General features: G+C 59.1%; 1 protein-coding gene across 4 annotated transcripts in view; it reads left to right on the top strand.

Annotated features, from left to right (window-relative positions):
* CBFA2T3 (CBFA2/RUNX1 partner transcriptional co-repressor 3) overlaps positions 1–13,074 on the top strand; it is a 94,386-nt gene that overhangs the window by 21,242 nt on the left and 60,070 nt on the right. The window contains exon 1 of one of the 4 annotated variants that reach the window (XM_014738364.3): positions 10,281–10,492. The exons of 2 other annotated variants lie outside the window; for them this stretch is intronic. The gene's annotated coding sequence lies outside the window, so the exon portion shown is untranslated. Of the gene's footprint in view, positions 1–10,280; positions 10,493–13,074 lie in introns of those variants that run through there. One more of the 4 variants, XM_070262161.1, reaches the window with a different exon arrangement.

Below are 13,074 nucleotides of genomic sequence, written 5' to 3'. Positions count from 1 at the left end.
CCCTCCGCTGCCTCATCCTCTGTTCTTGCCCCTGGAGCCAGGGGCTATTCGGGACAAACGGGGCACAAGAGGGCTTTTCTTTGGGAGTGAGGACGACCATTCATTTCATCAGCCACTCAGTCAATGGCCGACACAGCAAAGCCTGTTGACAAAGCCCTGTATGTGGGTTCTGGACACTGTACCCCAGGACACAGTGGGGGCAGGAAGCCATGGCTGGGCGTCCAGGGGCCCCCGCCTCCAGGGAGAGCCCCCAGACACATGAGCAGCTGTGACTGGGCTGTCCCGGGGGTGCAGGCGGGCAGGAGGGGGAGGCCCGAGGCCAGAGGGGCACCAGGCAGGGTGTTCAAGGCCAGGCCCCGCATGCGCACTGGGTGGGGGGGGTGCAGAGCACAAGAGTGGCAGGCGGTGGGGACTTTGTCTCAGGCGGCTGGTGGGGCCAGACCAGCCCTGCAGAAAGCCGTCCCAGTGCCCTGCAGGTGGACGGGAGGGTGTTCGGCTCCTGTGAGGATAACTGGCCCTGTCAGGGGAGAGGCACACGGGGCGTGGGGGGCATCCACCTGGGGCCTGCCAGGCTCGGGCTGATAGAGGGACCATGCACTCAGCGCAGAGCCCAGCGGCCCACAGAGGCCTCTGCTTAGCTCTCGGGGGCACAGCGTGGCTGCGGGGCGCCGGGGGAAGCACACACCTCCCCACAGGGGCTGGAGTGTGAGGATGCTGCAGGGCAGGCGACAGAACGTGCTTAGGGGAGCTCGGGCAGACTGGGAAGGCCTTGGCTCCAGGAACAGACTCCAGGGAGCTCAGGGCAGACGGCCCAGCAGGTGGCCCAGGCAGCTCTGGGCACCGGGCGCCCAGTGAGCGGAGCAGACAGCCAGCTGCTCCGTCCCTGCCTCTGGGCAGGAACCTCCCGGAAGGACTGGGGTTGGCCCGACTGGGGCCACATCCTGGCCCAGTCACTGCAGCTGTAGGGTGAGCTGCCCGCAGTGGCCTTCTGAGCCCCGTGCCCAGCCTGGGGCCGGGGAGCAGCCTGGCCCGAGCAGGAGCAGAAAAGCCACAGGCCTGGCACCAGGGACAGTGGCGAATTGGCAGCCATTCCGATTATGAACTACAAGTGCACTTTTATAACTAACTGCCATTTTTTCTTACTTAAAAAAGCAAAAATATGGTGCTGGATCTGTGGCATAGTGGTTAAGGTTTCGCACTGTGCTTCAGCGGCCAGGGGTTCATGGGCTCAGATCCGTTCATCAAGCCATGTTGTGGTGGCATCCCACATACAAAATGGAGGAAGACTGGCACAGATGTTAGATCAGGGCCAATCTTCCTCACCAAAAAAAAAAAAAAGCAAAAATAAAACATAAAATACTTACAGAAAAATCCAAATACAAAGATAAGACAAAAGAAGGTGAAAATAAAACAAAATGAGAATAATAATTCCTCTCCGAGAGTTGTGTGACAATTAAGTGGGATCACCCACTCACTCAACGAACACTCATTGGGAATGTACCACATGCCAGGCCCTGGGGATACAATGGTGAACAGACAGGCATGCCCCAGCCCTGGGGAGAGAGACACAGCGAACGAGGATGTCACAGGTAAACGTGCTGTAAATGCAACGAAGGGACAGGACAGGATCCCCGAGAGCTTAACAGAAAGGCCCCTGGCTTCTCTGAGGCCACACTGAAGGGCTGGGAGGGTGTTCCTGGCGGAGGGCTTGGCTGTGCAAAGGCCCTGAGGGGGGAGAGCAGCTGGGCTTGGAAGCAGGCGGGGTCCCAGTGCGGGCGAATGGTCCAGAGAAGGAACGCTGTGGCTGTGTCGTCAGACCAGGGAGTGGGGCTGGCTCCTGACACAGGCTTGGGGGCGTTCTGGAGGAAAACCCCAGAAGTGAAGTGGGTCGTTGTCTCTTTCTATTTCTTCCTGTGGGATCTGCCTGTTCAAGTACTTTGCCCACTTCTTTTGTGTTTGTACTTTCCTTCTTTGTAGCCGTCTCTGTCCGCGGGCACCCTCTCTGTCTGTTACACCTGTTGCTGGACCCGGGCCCGCCACCCTCTCACCTTTCCGGTGTCTCTGGCGCTTTTGCCAGGTTGTGAATGCTTATCGTGCCGCGCCAGCACTGCCCATCTTTGCTCCCGGGTTTCTGGGTTTCCTTCATTATAAAGGAGCGTCACACAGACACCCTGGATTTTCTCTAAGACTTTCCCTGTTTGTTTTCCACATTTTATTCTTTAACACAAGTGGAGCTTGTTTTTCCAAGTGAAGTCGGCGCACACTTTCCCCACCACGGCCGACCATCCACTGGAGAGGGGCTGCTTCTCGGGGACTCATACGCCCCCTGCCCCGCGGACGTGCCCCTCACGGGCACGGCAGCCCATCCCCCGTGGACCGCTTCCCACCGCCCCGCCTGGTTCTCGTCTGAAATTGAACAAAGACAAGTGAGATCTCGGAACTCGGCTTCTGGCCGCATCACAAGGGTGTGAGCCAGGCTGCACTCGTCACTCCTGCTCCACAGAGACGACGAGGCTCAGAGGGCTGGCCCCCGGTCAGGGTCTGGGGCGAGGGAGGGAGGCCGCTGCATGGTGAGGCCTGCCTCACGCGGCAGAAACAACACCACCACTTTAGGGAAAAATCAGAGGATCAGAGGCTCAGAGATGGCCACGCAGCCCAGAGCTGCTGCTGGGCCCTCGGTGGCTGGTGTCCCCTCTGCTCTGTCCTAGGCACGTCCACACAGAGTCGTCTTTGCTCTTCCTCTAACGACAGAGCATGGCGTGTTTCCACTTGGTTCCCGCGTTCCACACGGGGGACCAGGCTCTCAGGGGACACTTGTGTTGCTTCTGACTTCCATGGTGACGCGGTGCTGCTGACGTGACCGGCACCCTCTCATTGATAAACCTGGGCATAGAATTGCTGGATGGATTTACGGCTCTGGATAACTTGCCCAAATGTCCCCTGAGGAGCCACGGCCAGTGAGCATTGCCGGCCTCCATCCCTGAGCACCGCTCACAGCGGCGTCTCGTTTTTAAGCTCTGGCCCTTTTTATGGGTGAGACGCAGCGCCGAGGGGTCCGCCCAGCGCTCGGGGCCGGGCCGCCCAGGCTCAGTGTTTCCCCGCAGCCTGGGGTTCGGCCGCTTCCCAGGTGAGGGAGGAGCCTGTGAAGACCCTCTTTCTCCGTCTTCATCTAGGGTCCCCGGGGAGAACTGGGGGAGAGAGGGCAGACAGGAAAAGGGCGCAGAGAGCCGGCCGCGGGGCACCGCGTCCAGGCACGGGGCCACGGCCCAGCCCGCGGAGGCCGCAGGGGCCCTCGGATGGCTGCGACCAAGGCACTCCGGAAAGGAAGGCATATCCTCAGGATGCTTTCGGTTGCAAGAAACAGAGCCCTCCGCTAAAGCTGCCCTTAACGAGGACATTTATCATCGAAGTAGCAAGTCCAGGTAGGGTGGGCTTCCGAGTTGGTTGATTCGGCAGCTCAACGATCCTCCGAGGGACCCCCCGTCCTTTCTGTCCATCGGCCCCCCCATGTCAGCGTGTCCTCAGGGTGGTGCCACGGGCGGGGTGGGTCCAGGGTCACCTCCACACACCGCCGCACCAGCAGCCGGGACTGAGCGCCTTCTGGGCACGTGGGCACCAGGCAAGTCCCAGGAGCCCCTCCCCTCACACCTCATTGGCTGGAGTCGGAGCCAATCAGCGGCAAGGGAGGAGCTTCTTTCTGGACCTGCAGATGGGCGGGGCTCACCGGTGCGCGCAGGGCTGGGTGGGGTCCTGGAGTGGTGGTGGCGGCTGTGCTCCGGAAGGGGAAGAGGATAGTGCGGGGTGGGGTGGTCGGCCAGGGGCCCAGGTAGTCAGGCTCCCCATGGAGACCCCAAGAAAGCATTTCAGATGAGGCTGATGGCAGGCCCCCTGGTGACAGGCAGAGCCCCCTTTGTGGGCACAGAGGAAGGCCCCCTTGTTCCCTGAAGCAGGTCCACCTGCCTTCCCTGCCTGTTCGCTGCTGCAGTACGCTCCCTGCACAACCTTACACTGCGGCCCTGATGCCAGCTGGACAGGATGATCTCACTGCCCTCCCCTCAGCCTTCCCGGTGTGTCTCTGCTTGAGGCTCTGGGTGGGCCTCCCCAGCAAAAAAAATCAAAATTCTAAAACATTGTTTTCATAGTCAATTCAGTGAAAATTGTATCAGCAAGCTTTCTTCTTTTTCTAAAAATGGCATTGAAGTCTGAATGCCCCCCCCCCTAAAAAAAATGCCCCGTCTACAAGAGGGGCCATCCCTGGATCAGGGTCAGGCCAGGCTTGAGCGAGGGGCCAGAGGAGAAAGCCAAGACAGTCTCCTGGGGCCGGCAGGAAGCTTCCTGGCTGCAGCCTGGACTCTTTCTGCTTTAGGTCGCTTTCCCTGCCTTCCTGCTCATGTTAAAGCCCCAGAATCTGGTGCCCACACCAGCCTCAGCCGATGGCCAAGGTAGGATACCGTGTGCTGTCCCCTTTCCCAGCATCCCTTGCAGAGTCACTCTCTCTCACTTCCCAAAAGAAGACCAGTGACTCGCTGCCTGGGCCCAGCCATCATGCCTCCCCTCCATCTACTTGCTTGCAGCAAACACATCTTTTTGCAATTCTGGTGGTTTCTAGTCTTTGCTTGCAACAAAATTGAAGGAGGGACTGCAGATTTGTCAGCTGGTAGTCATTAGAAGTCATTTTCACCAGCAGTCACCACGCGATTGGGGCAGCTCACTGTCAGAAGGAGGCCACAGTGGACTCAGTGGTCCCTTAGTCATGTGACTGAGGTTTCTCCGGTTTTCATGTTAAACCCCACAATAGGAATGCAACTAATGTCGTACCCTGTCTTTTCTGAGCAATAAGTAATATTCATGCATGAATACACACACTCCTCAAACAAACCTGCCCTCTCTGTTTTTAGGAGAGGCATTTCCAATAAAAATTTACTTTTTATGTTCAACAATTCTTAAAATGTATAATAAATTCACGTTGTTGGTAGCCGTTGCATACTAATAACGATCACGATGACCCAGTCCAGAGGACAAACAACTTTTAACACAAGAAAATGCTTAAAGCTTGACCTTCCAATTTATTTACCTAGTTCTGTGTAATAAGGGAATCAAAACACTTTCAAACTGAAAATAAATTAGGATACAATTCTGCTGGGTGGAATGGACACGTACACTCGGAGAGAAGGCGATGTGTGGAAAGTCAGGCGTTAGGGAAGAGGCTGTTTGTGAAGGTTTCCCAACTGTGCGTACCCTTTGTTATTTAAATAAGATGTTTAAAATGTCATTGATGTCTCTTTTTTTTTCCTTGATCGGCTTTTTTTTTTTTTATTAACAGAATTTATTTTTAGAGTAGTCTTGGGTTTACGGAAAAACGGAGCAGAAAGCAAACATCCCAAATATTGCTGCCCCTCCAGTTCCCCTGTCACTACCACCTTTATTGGTGTGATGCACTTGTCACAATGGATGAGCCGACATCGATGCATTATTGTTAACTAAAGTCCACAGCTTCCCTCTTGGTGGTGTATGTTGTGTGGTTGGGAATAACGTATGACATCATGAACCCCTCCCACTGTCGTATCCTACAGAGCAGTGTCACTGCCCTAAGAGTCTTCTGTGCTCCACCAGGCCATCCCTTCTGCCAACCCCGGGCAGCCACTGATCTTTTCCTGTCTCCACAGTCTTGCCTCTTCCAGAACGTCATATGGTTGGAACCACAGTCCGGAGTCTTTCAGATTGGCTTCTTTACTTGCAATATGCACTAAAGTTTCCTCCAGGTCTTTTCATGGCTTGACAGCTCACTTCTCTTTAACACTGAATAATATTCCCTCCTCTGGATGCACACAGTTTGTTTATCTCTTCACTTTGTGAAGGACATTTCAGTTTCTTCCAAGTCTGGGCAATAAAGCTGTTATAAACATCCACGTGCAGATTTGTGTGTAGAGATAAGTTTTCAATCCTTTGGGTAAATACCAAGGAGCATGAAGGCTGGATCGTACGATAGGAGCGTGTTCCACTTTGTGAACAAACGCCGATCTGTCTCGCAAAGTGGCTGTACCGTTCTGCGTTCCCATCAGCGGGAACAAGCGTTCCTGCGGCTCCACGCCCTCTCCGGCACTTGGCGTTGCCGGCGTTCTGGATTTGGACCATTCTAATAGGTGTGTAGTGGTATCTCCTTGTTGTTTTAATTTGCATTTCCCTCAGGACGTGTGGTGCAGAGGGTCTTTTCATGTGCTTATTTGCCATCTGTGTATCTTCTTTGGTGAGGTGTCTGTTCAGATCTTTTGCCCATTTTTTATTTGGGTTGTTGGTTTTCTTACTGTTGAGTTTTAAGCATTCTTTGTATTTTTTGGATTACAACCCTGTATCAGATGTGTGTTCTGCACATATTTTCTCCCAGTCTGTGGCTTGTATTCTCATTCTCTTAATAGTGTCTTTCACAGAGCAGAAGTTTTAAATTTTAATGAAGTCCAACTTATCAAATTTTTCTTTCACAGATCACGCTTTTGGTCTGTATTTCAAAGCTTACTGTTTCAGTTAGGTTGCTGTGTGAAAATGCAGGTGTTAAAGAAGAGTTTATTCGTGCATTTTTATGCGGATAATGTATTGAATAGCAATAGCGTCTAGGCACCGGCTGCTCCTTTATTACAAAACATCCATATTTACAGAAGGTCAGATTTTATATTCTTGGCAAGTATTTAAACTTCTGTTGAAGATTTTTAGCTACAACAGAAACATGTTTGAGGGGTCCACGGTCACTCAGAATTCCTTTTAAAGACCAGTAAGTCTGCAGTGGCCACTGGCCTGGACCCCCAAGCCACACTGGCCTGGTGGGACCCCAGCTCCACCAAAAAGCAGCCTGTGACATTCCAGAACCCAAGCTCCCTGGGCCCTGGGGTCCTCAGGCCGTCGGGGCTGGTGGCAAGACCCACCTCCCAGGTGGTGGTAAGGGCCGCGTGGAACGGACAGGGGAAGCTCCCCGCACCTGGCCAGGGCTCCAGATGGCAGCTCCCACTGGGTGTTGGGGGAAAGGACGGCCCTTTATTGCAGCCGAGGCAGCACGGTTCAGGGATGCCTTTGACAGACATTCAGAAACTGCGTCTTGGTCAAGACCCTAAGCTGGGAGCTGTGGGGCTTGAGTGAGAAAGCAGATGGGGTGCAGCCTTTTAGGGCTCCTCATCCAGAGGAAGGACCAGCATTTGCAGAAGTGATGGAAATTGCAGTTGGAGACAACTGGGCAGTATGGGGCTGCTTACCTAAGAGGACCCAAGTGCAAGTCGGAAAGCTTGGGTGCTGGCCCCAGCTTTGCCACCGTGCACCCTCGGGCAGAGCACATCCTTCTTGGTGGGTGTGGGTTGGGGGACTACATGCTGGCAGGGAGCTGGCTTCACCCCAGGAGGCTGCAACACCAGGATGAAGGTGAGGTGGCTCCTTTGAAGTGAACTGGACCCTGGCCTCTGTCGAACCTGGCACCGCAGAGGCTGCACAGGGGCCCCTGATTCTCACCTCCACCGCTGTCTGCTGCTGCGGCCCCTCCTGCTCTGCGCACTCCTGCAGCCTTGGCACCGACCTGCCCATGACCTGGTCTCCTTTGGGTGAGTCCTGCCTTGTGGGCCAGAATGCACACATCTGGGCGGTGATGAGACTCTTCTCCTTAAACGTCACCTTGTGGTGCCCAGGAGTTGTGACTGGGCCATTTCCAATGTGAGAAACCAGTCCATGGGAGGCAAGAGGGAGACTAGCGGGTGAGGGAGAAGTATGGGCACCCACCTGTGTGGCCGTGCCACCTGCCAGAGCCTCAGTCCCTCTACCTGTCAGACAGGGGGGTTCCGGTAGCATGTGCTTGGCAGACAGCTGAGCATTAAGTGGGGAAATGCAGAGGTCCCGCTCAGCCAGTGCCTGCCCCTGGCTACTGTCATGACTCACCATGGCTACCAGATGGCCACACTGGCCTGGTTGTCGGACTGACCCAGTCACAGCACGCGAAGCAGCCCTGACTCTGCCGGCTCCTTCCTCTCCACCAGCCGCAGCTCTCACGCTGGGACGAGGGAGCCTTCACACTGCCACAGGGCTCGGAGCGTGGTCTCTGATGACTAGTTTTATTCTCGGGGTTTTGGGGTCTGTCGTCTCTCCAGTGGTTTTCAGTATCCCGCTGAAATCGGCAACATTGCTATTGGTAATTTAACACCAACAACGGAGACAATGATGTACTGTTTGCAGGGGGTCAAGTTGGAAGGGACCCCAGGCCCAGGTTGGGTCCAGCTAATGCTAATACTCCGTGTGAATTCGGTGGTGGTTTGGGGCTGAGAGCCCCCTAGGCTGGCTTCAGGGCCGTCTGCTGCTCAGTCGCCCCACCTGGCCCACTTTTTGCATTTAATGTCTCTGAAATCCAGAGGCATTTTTAGAATTATAACAGGGAGCGTGTTCTCCTTTCTTAGTGGCACATCAAATAACGGTGCCTTGTAAATTCAGTGGTGCCTCTGAGTCCACGAGGCTAGGAAGTCGCTGTCGATAATATTGGTGCATAAAGTCTGTGGCCTTTAGCAACATGTCTGATGCTTTTAGATCCACGTTCCTCTCTGGATCAGGACCCCCTGCCCTTGCGCAAGGACTGGACTGAGGCCACATCTGAGCACGTTCTGCATGCCAGGGAACGCAGGTAGCTGCCAGACATTTGCGTTACAATTAAATCATTCACCACACCCCTCATATCCACAAAGAGAGGGGCCCAGGAGGTCAGGGAACTGGCTGGGGCCGCGCAGCAAGTTGGTGACCCAGCTAACCAGGCCCTGGCCCGTGCCCCCGGGGGTGGCCACAGGAGGATGGGGGGGCCATCCTCCCCCTCCCCGGGGCCCACCTTCCTCTTTCCCTGACTTCCTCTGCTGGGCTCCGCTTGGGTGAGCAGAGCTCAGTCAAGGAAAGGGACAGGGCTGGGGAGAAACAGGCCCGGGGAGCAAACCCGGAAGGAGAAGGACGTTTTTTGGCACGTTGCTTTATTTTTATACTCGAGAACTGGGGACCTTGGACCTTCACATGCAGATTTATGCTAAATGAGATGCAAATCAGGGCCCTGCTCTTCAGAAGTTCTGGCCCCCTGTCTCCTAAGACCGCGGGACCCCAGCTGGTCTCTAAGAAATGAAGCGTGTGCAGGTTGGGAGAGCAAGGAGGGAAAAGGGACCGATTTTACTAAAATTGTACTAACCGATTGTACCAATCAGGCAAACGCATGAGACAAGCCACAAAGCGCTTTAGGGAAAGAGGCGCCGTGGTGCGGTGCGCGGCGGGCGAGGGCCGCAGGGGGAGGGGAGCGGAGGGTGCGCGAAGGCGGGCAGGCCCCGCAGGTGACAGGTTCAGCGGTATGCAAATGAATGCAAAGCGCATGCAAATATACCGGGCGGGCGCCCGCCGGGTGGGTGCGGGACCCGGAGGCCGCGGGCGGGCGGGGGGAGGGCGCCCCCTGCCGGCCGAGCGCGGAGACGCCCCGGTCCTTCCCGGCCCCCGCGGGCGGGGGGCGCGGCGGGGGGCGGGGGGAACGGGGGGAGGGGCGCGTACCGCTTGCCTCCCGCCCGACGACCGGGCCGCGGCTCCCAAAGCTGCGAGCGGGCGGCCCCGCTGCTCCGAGGTGGGTGTGCGCGGCGGCGCGCTCGCTCCAGGCCCCCCACCCGCCGCCCTGGGCTAGGCTGCGGAGCCGGCGGGGTGGGCGCGGCCGAGGGATCAGCCAGGCACTGCCCCCTGTCCCCCCCACGGCCGCCCGCGCTCCGCACACACTCCGCGCTCCTCTTGCGGGCGACCCCCCTAAAGAGCAGCGCGCATCCCCTCTCCACGGCCCCCCGCACCCTACATTCCCCCCGCATCCCGCGCGCCGCACACTCACCCCGCTCACACCCGCCCCCGCGCCCCGGCCGAGATCGCAGGTCCGCCCGGGCTCCGCGGTCGCCCAGTGGCGGGGACGGCGGGGGCGGCTCTCGAGTCGGGCGGCGGCGGGCGGAGCCCCTCTCCCGCGCCAGCCCCGCACCGAGCAGGGCCCTCTCCGGCGGCCGGCGCCCCGGGGCGGAGCCGAGCGCGATGGGCGCCGGGCGGGAGGCAGGTGGCGCAGCGGCGGCGGCGGGGGGCAGGAGGCGGAGGCGGAGCGCGCGGGGCGGGGGCCGCGGGGCCCCGTGAGACGCTCGGGCGAGCGCGCGGCAGCCGGAGCCCGGCGCCCGGGAGCCAAAGGCGCGGCGGCTGGACCGCGCGCGGGCCGCGGAGCCGGAGACCGCCCGGGGCGGCGTGCGCGCTTTGTTCCCGCGCGGGCGGCCGGAGCGAGCGGCCGGAGCGAGCCCGGGGATGGCCCAGGCGGCCGCCCCGCGCGCCCCGGCCCCGCCGCGCGCCTGAGCCTGGCGCGGCGCGAGAGGACAGCGCGCGGATCGCCCCCAAGTTACGGAGGCGGGGACCGAGTTCGAAGGAGAAGCCACTTCACAAGCCCGGTCGCGAGAGTGTGATCGCCCCCCGTCCGCGGGACCTCCGGACCGTAAGTGTCCCGCGCGCCCCGCGCGCCGCCGCTGCTGTCACCCGACTTCGCCCGCGGCTGGCGTCCCGGGGGTCCCCCTGCAGTTGCGCCGAGGGCACGGGCCGCCCCGGGCACCCCCTCCCCACTTTGCAAAGTTGGAGCCCACGGCGGGGTAAGGCCTGCCTACTCAGCGCCCACCCACTTGGGCCGAATGCCCCCCCTCCAGGTGAGCTGAGAGCTTGACCTGCCCGGGGGTGTGGTCAAACTTAAGGTGGGACTGCGCTCTGGAGGCCTGCAGGCTACCCTAGGGTGCCTGGGCTTCCTGACAAAGGCCCTGGACCGGGTGAGAGAGAGCTGTGGGGGCTCAGATGACCACCCTGGGAGAGATGGAGGGGCTGGTGGCCTGGCTGGGGAGGAGGGCCAGTGCTCCCCTCTACCCTTCCCCTCTTGTTTGGGTCCCTGGTCCTCCCACTGAGCGGAGCGGCAGTTGCCAGTTAAACGGTCCTGGGGTGAAGTCTACCCAGAGACCTCCAGGCCCTGCCCACTCCCAGTGGTGGGGAGAGGGTCTTGGGCCACCCTCCCCGGTGTCCTGACAGCCCGCGGTGCCTGGGGCGCAGCCCTGTGGCAGCGATTATGTTCACACCCTTTGGGAACCGTCCATCTGTGTGTTGGGCAGGCCGGGAGCCAGGCTGTGGGAACGGCGGGAGGGAGGTGCGAGGCAACGTGGAGGGACAGATGGCTGCAAATTCAGCCCTAGACGAGCTTACGTGGAGCAGAAGGCAGCGGGGCTGGTGGCAAGCCACACTCTGAGCCGCTGGGCTCTGAACACACAGCCCCAGGCTGTCCCTCCTTCCTGGCCCCTGGGAACTGTGGGTGTGCTGGGCCCCGTAGCTGCAGAGGAGGGGGAGACCCCTGTAAGTGTGGACCCCTGTGTACCTCCCCGGAAAACTGTATTCCCCACCATTTGGGCTGAGGCGGACTGACTTCAGACCTGTTCCAGAGAGCAGGGAGAAAAGTATTTCCTTTGAGACAGAGACCTCGTGCCCCTGTGGGGGGCGGTCTGGTGACTGTCAGGCCCCGTCTTTGACCCTGTGGCCAGGATGCCGCTTCATTATGTGGAACTGGGCGTGCATTTCCTCCGCTGGACCCGGAAACAGGAGGTTCCTAGGCGCCGCTCTCGGAGGACGGGGGTTGGCTGGGGACAAAGGAGGGCAGCTATTCTGTGTCCCAGCATTGCTCTTACAAGTTGCTGCGAGGTTTGAGAAACTTCTGGAGGTTGGGACCCCAAGGGGAGTCCTGGGCCGGGCCCCGGATGTGAGGTGGCCCCTGGCGTCCTTTCCCTGGGGGGGTGGGGGCAGGAAGGCCCTGTCCACAGTTCCGGGACTCGTTCTTAGAGAGCTGGTGCTGTGACATGCACTGGGCGTGCTGGCATTTGCCCCACCCCACCCGCCTTCTGTCCTGGGGGGTTGGGGAGGACAGAAAACTCAGCTGGGCCCAGGGGGGCAGAGGGTTCTGCTCTGTGTAGCCAACAAGCCCAGCCTGAACAGCCTCGCTGTGTGGGGCTGTGCTGCCAGGCCACCCTTGTACGTTGAAAAGGAAACAGAAGAAAAGCTTGAGCAGTAGGAACAGATGTGGCGTTCCCTGCTCCCCGAGAGCCAGACAGACGCAGGGCGGGAGGAGACTATCGCATTAGGACCAATTTTCTGGCAGAATCCCTCTCTCTTGAGGTGCCTTCATCGACAAGTGATGGGGGAGGGGACGGTGACGTGCGTGGTGCCCGGTCGCTCACAAGCCCGTCCAAGGCTGGTGAGCCGGAGGGTTTCAGCCTGACTTCTCCCTCCAGGACCTGGGGCTGCCTCAGGTCCACAAGCTCTTCTTCTGTCACCGGGTTATCCGCGAAATTGGGTTGCCACCTCCAGGAAATCTCTCTGATTTGGCTCCACATATTTTCATTGCTGCATGACTGGAAGAAATTAATTTCCTTCCTACGCAAGGATCTGGAGACGCTATCGGGCTGGGTCGCTAATCCGTAAGATCCAAGCCAGCGGGGCAACCATGGCAGAGGGAGGGCCCCTGGAGCCGCTGCCCAGGGGACATGGGAAGGTGGGGTCTGGGCAGGGCGTTTCCCCACCACCTTCTGGACCCATCCTCATGGGCTCTGGGCCCTCGTGGGCTCCGTGTCCTCGTGGGCTCTGGGTCAGCCTCCCTGCCCTGCTGCAGGTTGAGTTCTGGGTTGTCTGATTGATGCTCAGCCTCCTGCAGCGCCTGGGTGCGCAGGGTAGGGGTTGGATCCAGCTGAGCTGGGTTCCCTCACCGTCAGTATGCACGCCTGTGTGCCTTCAGCATGTGGGCATGGGGAAGAGCTGGCACACAGTGGGTGCTCAATGAGTGGCGCTCCCAGGAAGGGAGCTGGCGTTTCCATAGGGCAACTCTGTCCTGCCCACTCCCTCCGGTGCTCACGCCGCTCGCTGCCCTGCTCTCGCCAGCCGGTGTGTCCCTCTCCTGCCCACGGCAGCCCGAGCGTCAGCCCTCACACTCGCCCTCCGAGTCTGCGGGACGGCCTGCGAGGGTGCTGGAAATTTCCCTTTTTCACAGATGCCTGT

Source organism: Equus caballus, chromosome 3 (assembly GCF_041296265.1).
Source record: "Equus caballus isolate H_3958 breed thoroughbred chromosome 3, TB-T2T, whole genome shotgun sequence".
NCBI lineage: Eukaryota > Metazoa > Chordata > Mammalia > Perissodactyla > Equidae > Equus > Equus caballus.
The sequence above is the reverse complement of the archived record's forward strand: the minus strand, read 5'-3'. Positions and strand labels throughout refer to the sequence as shown.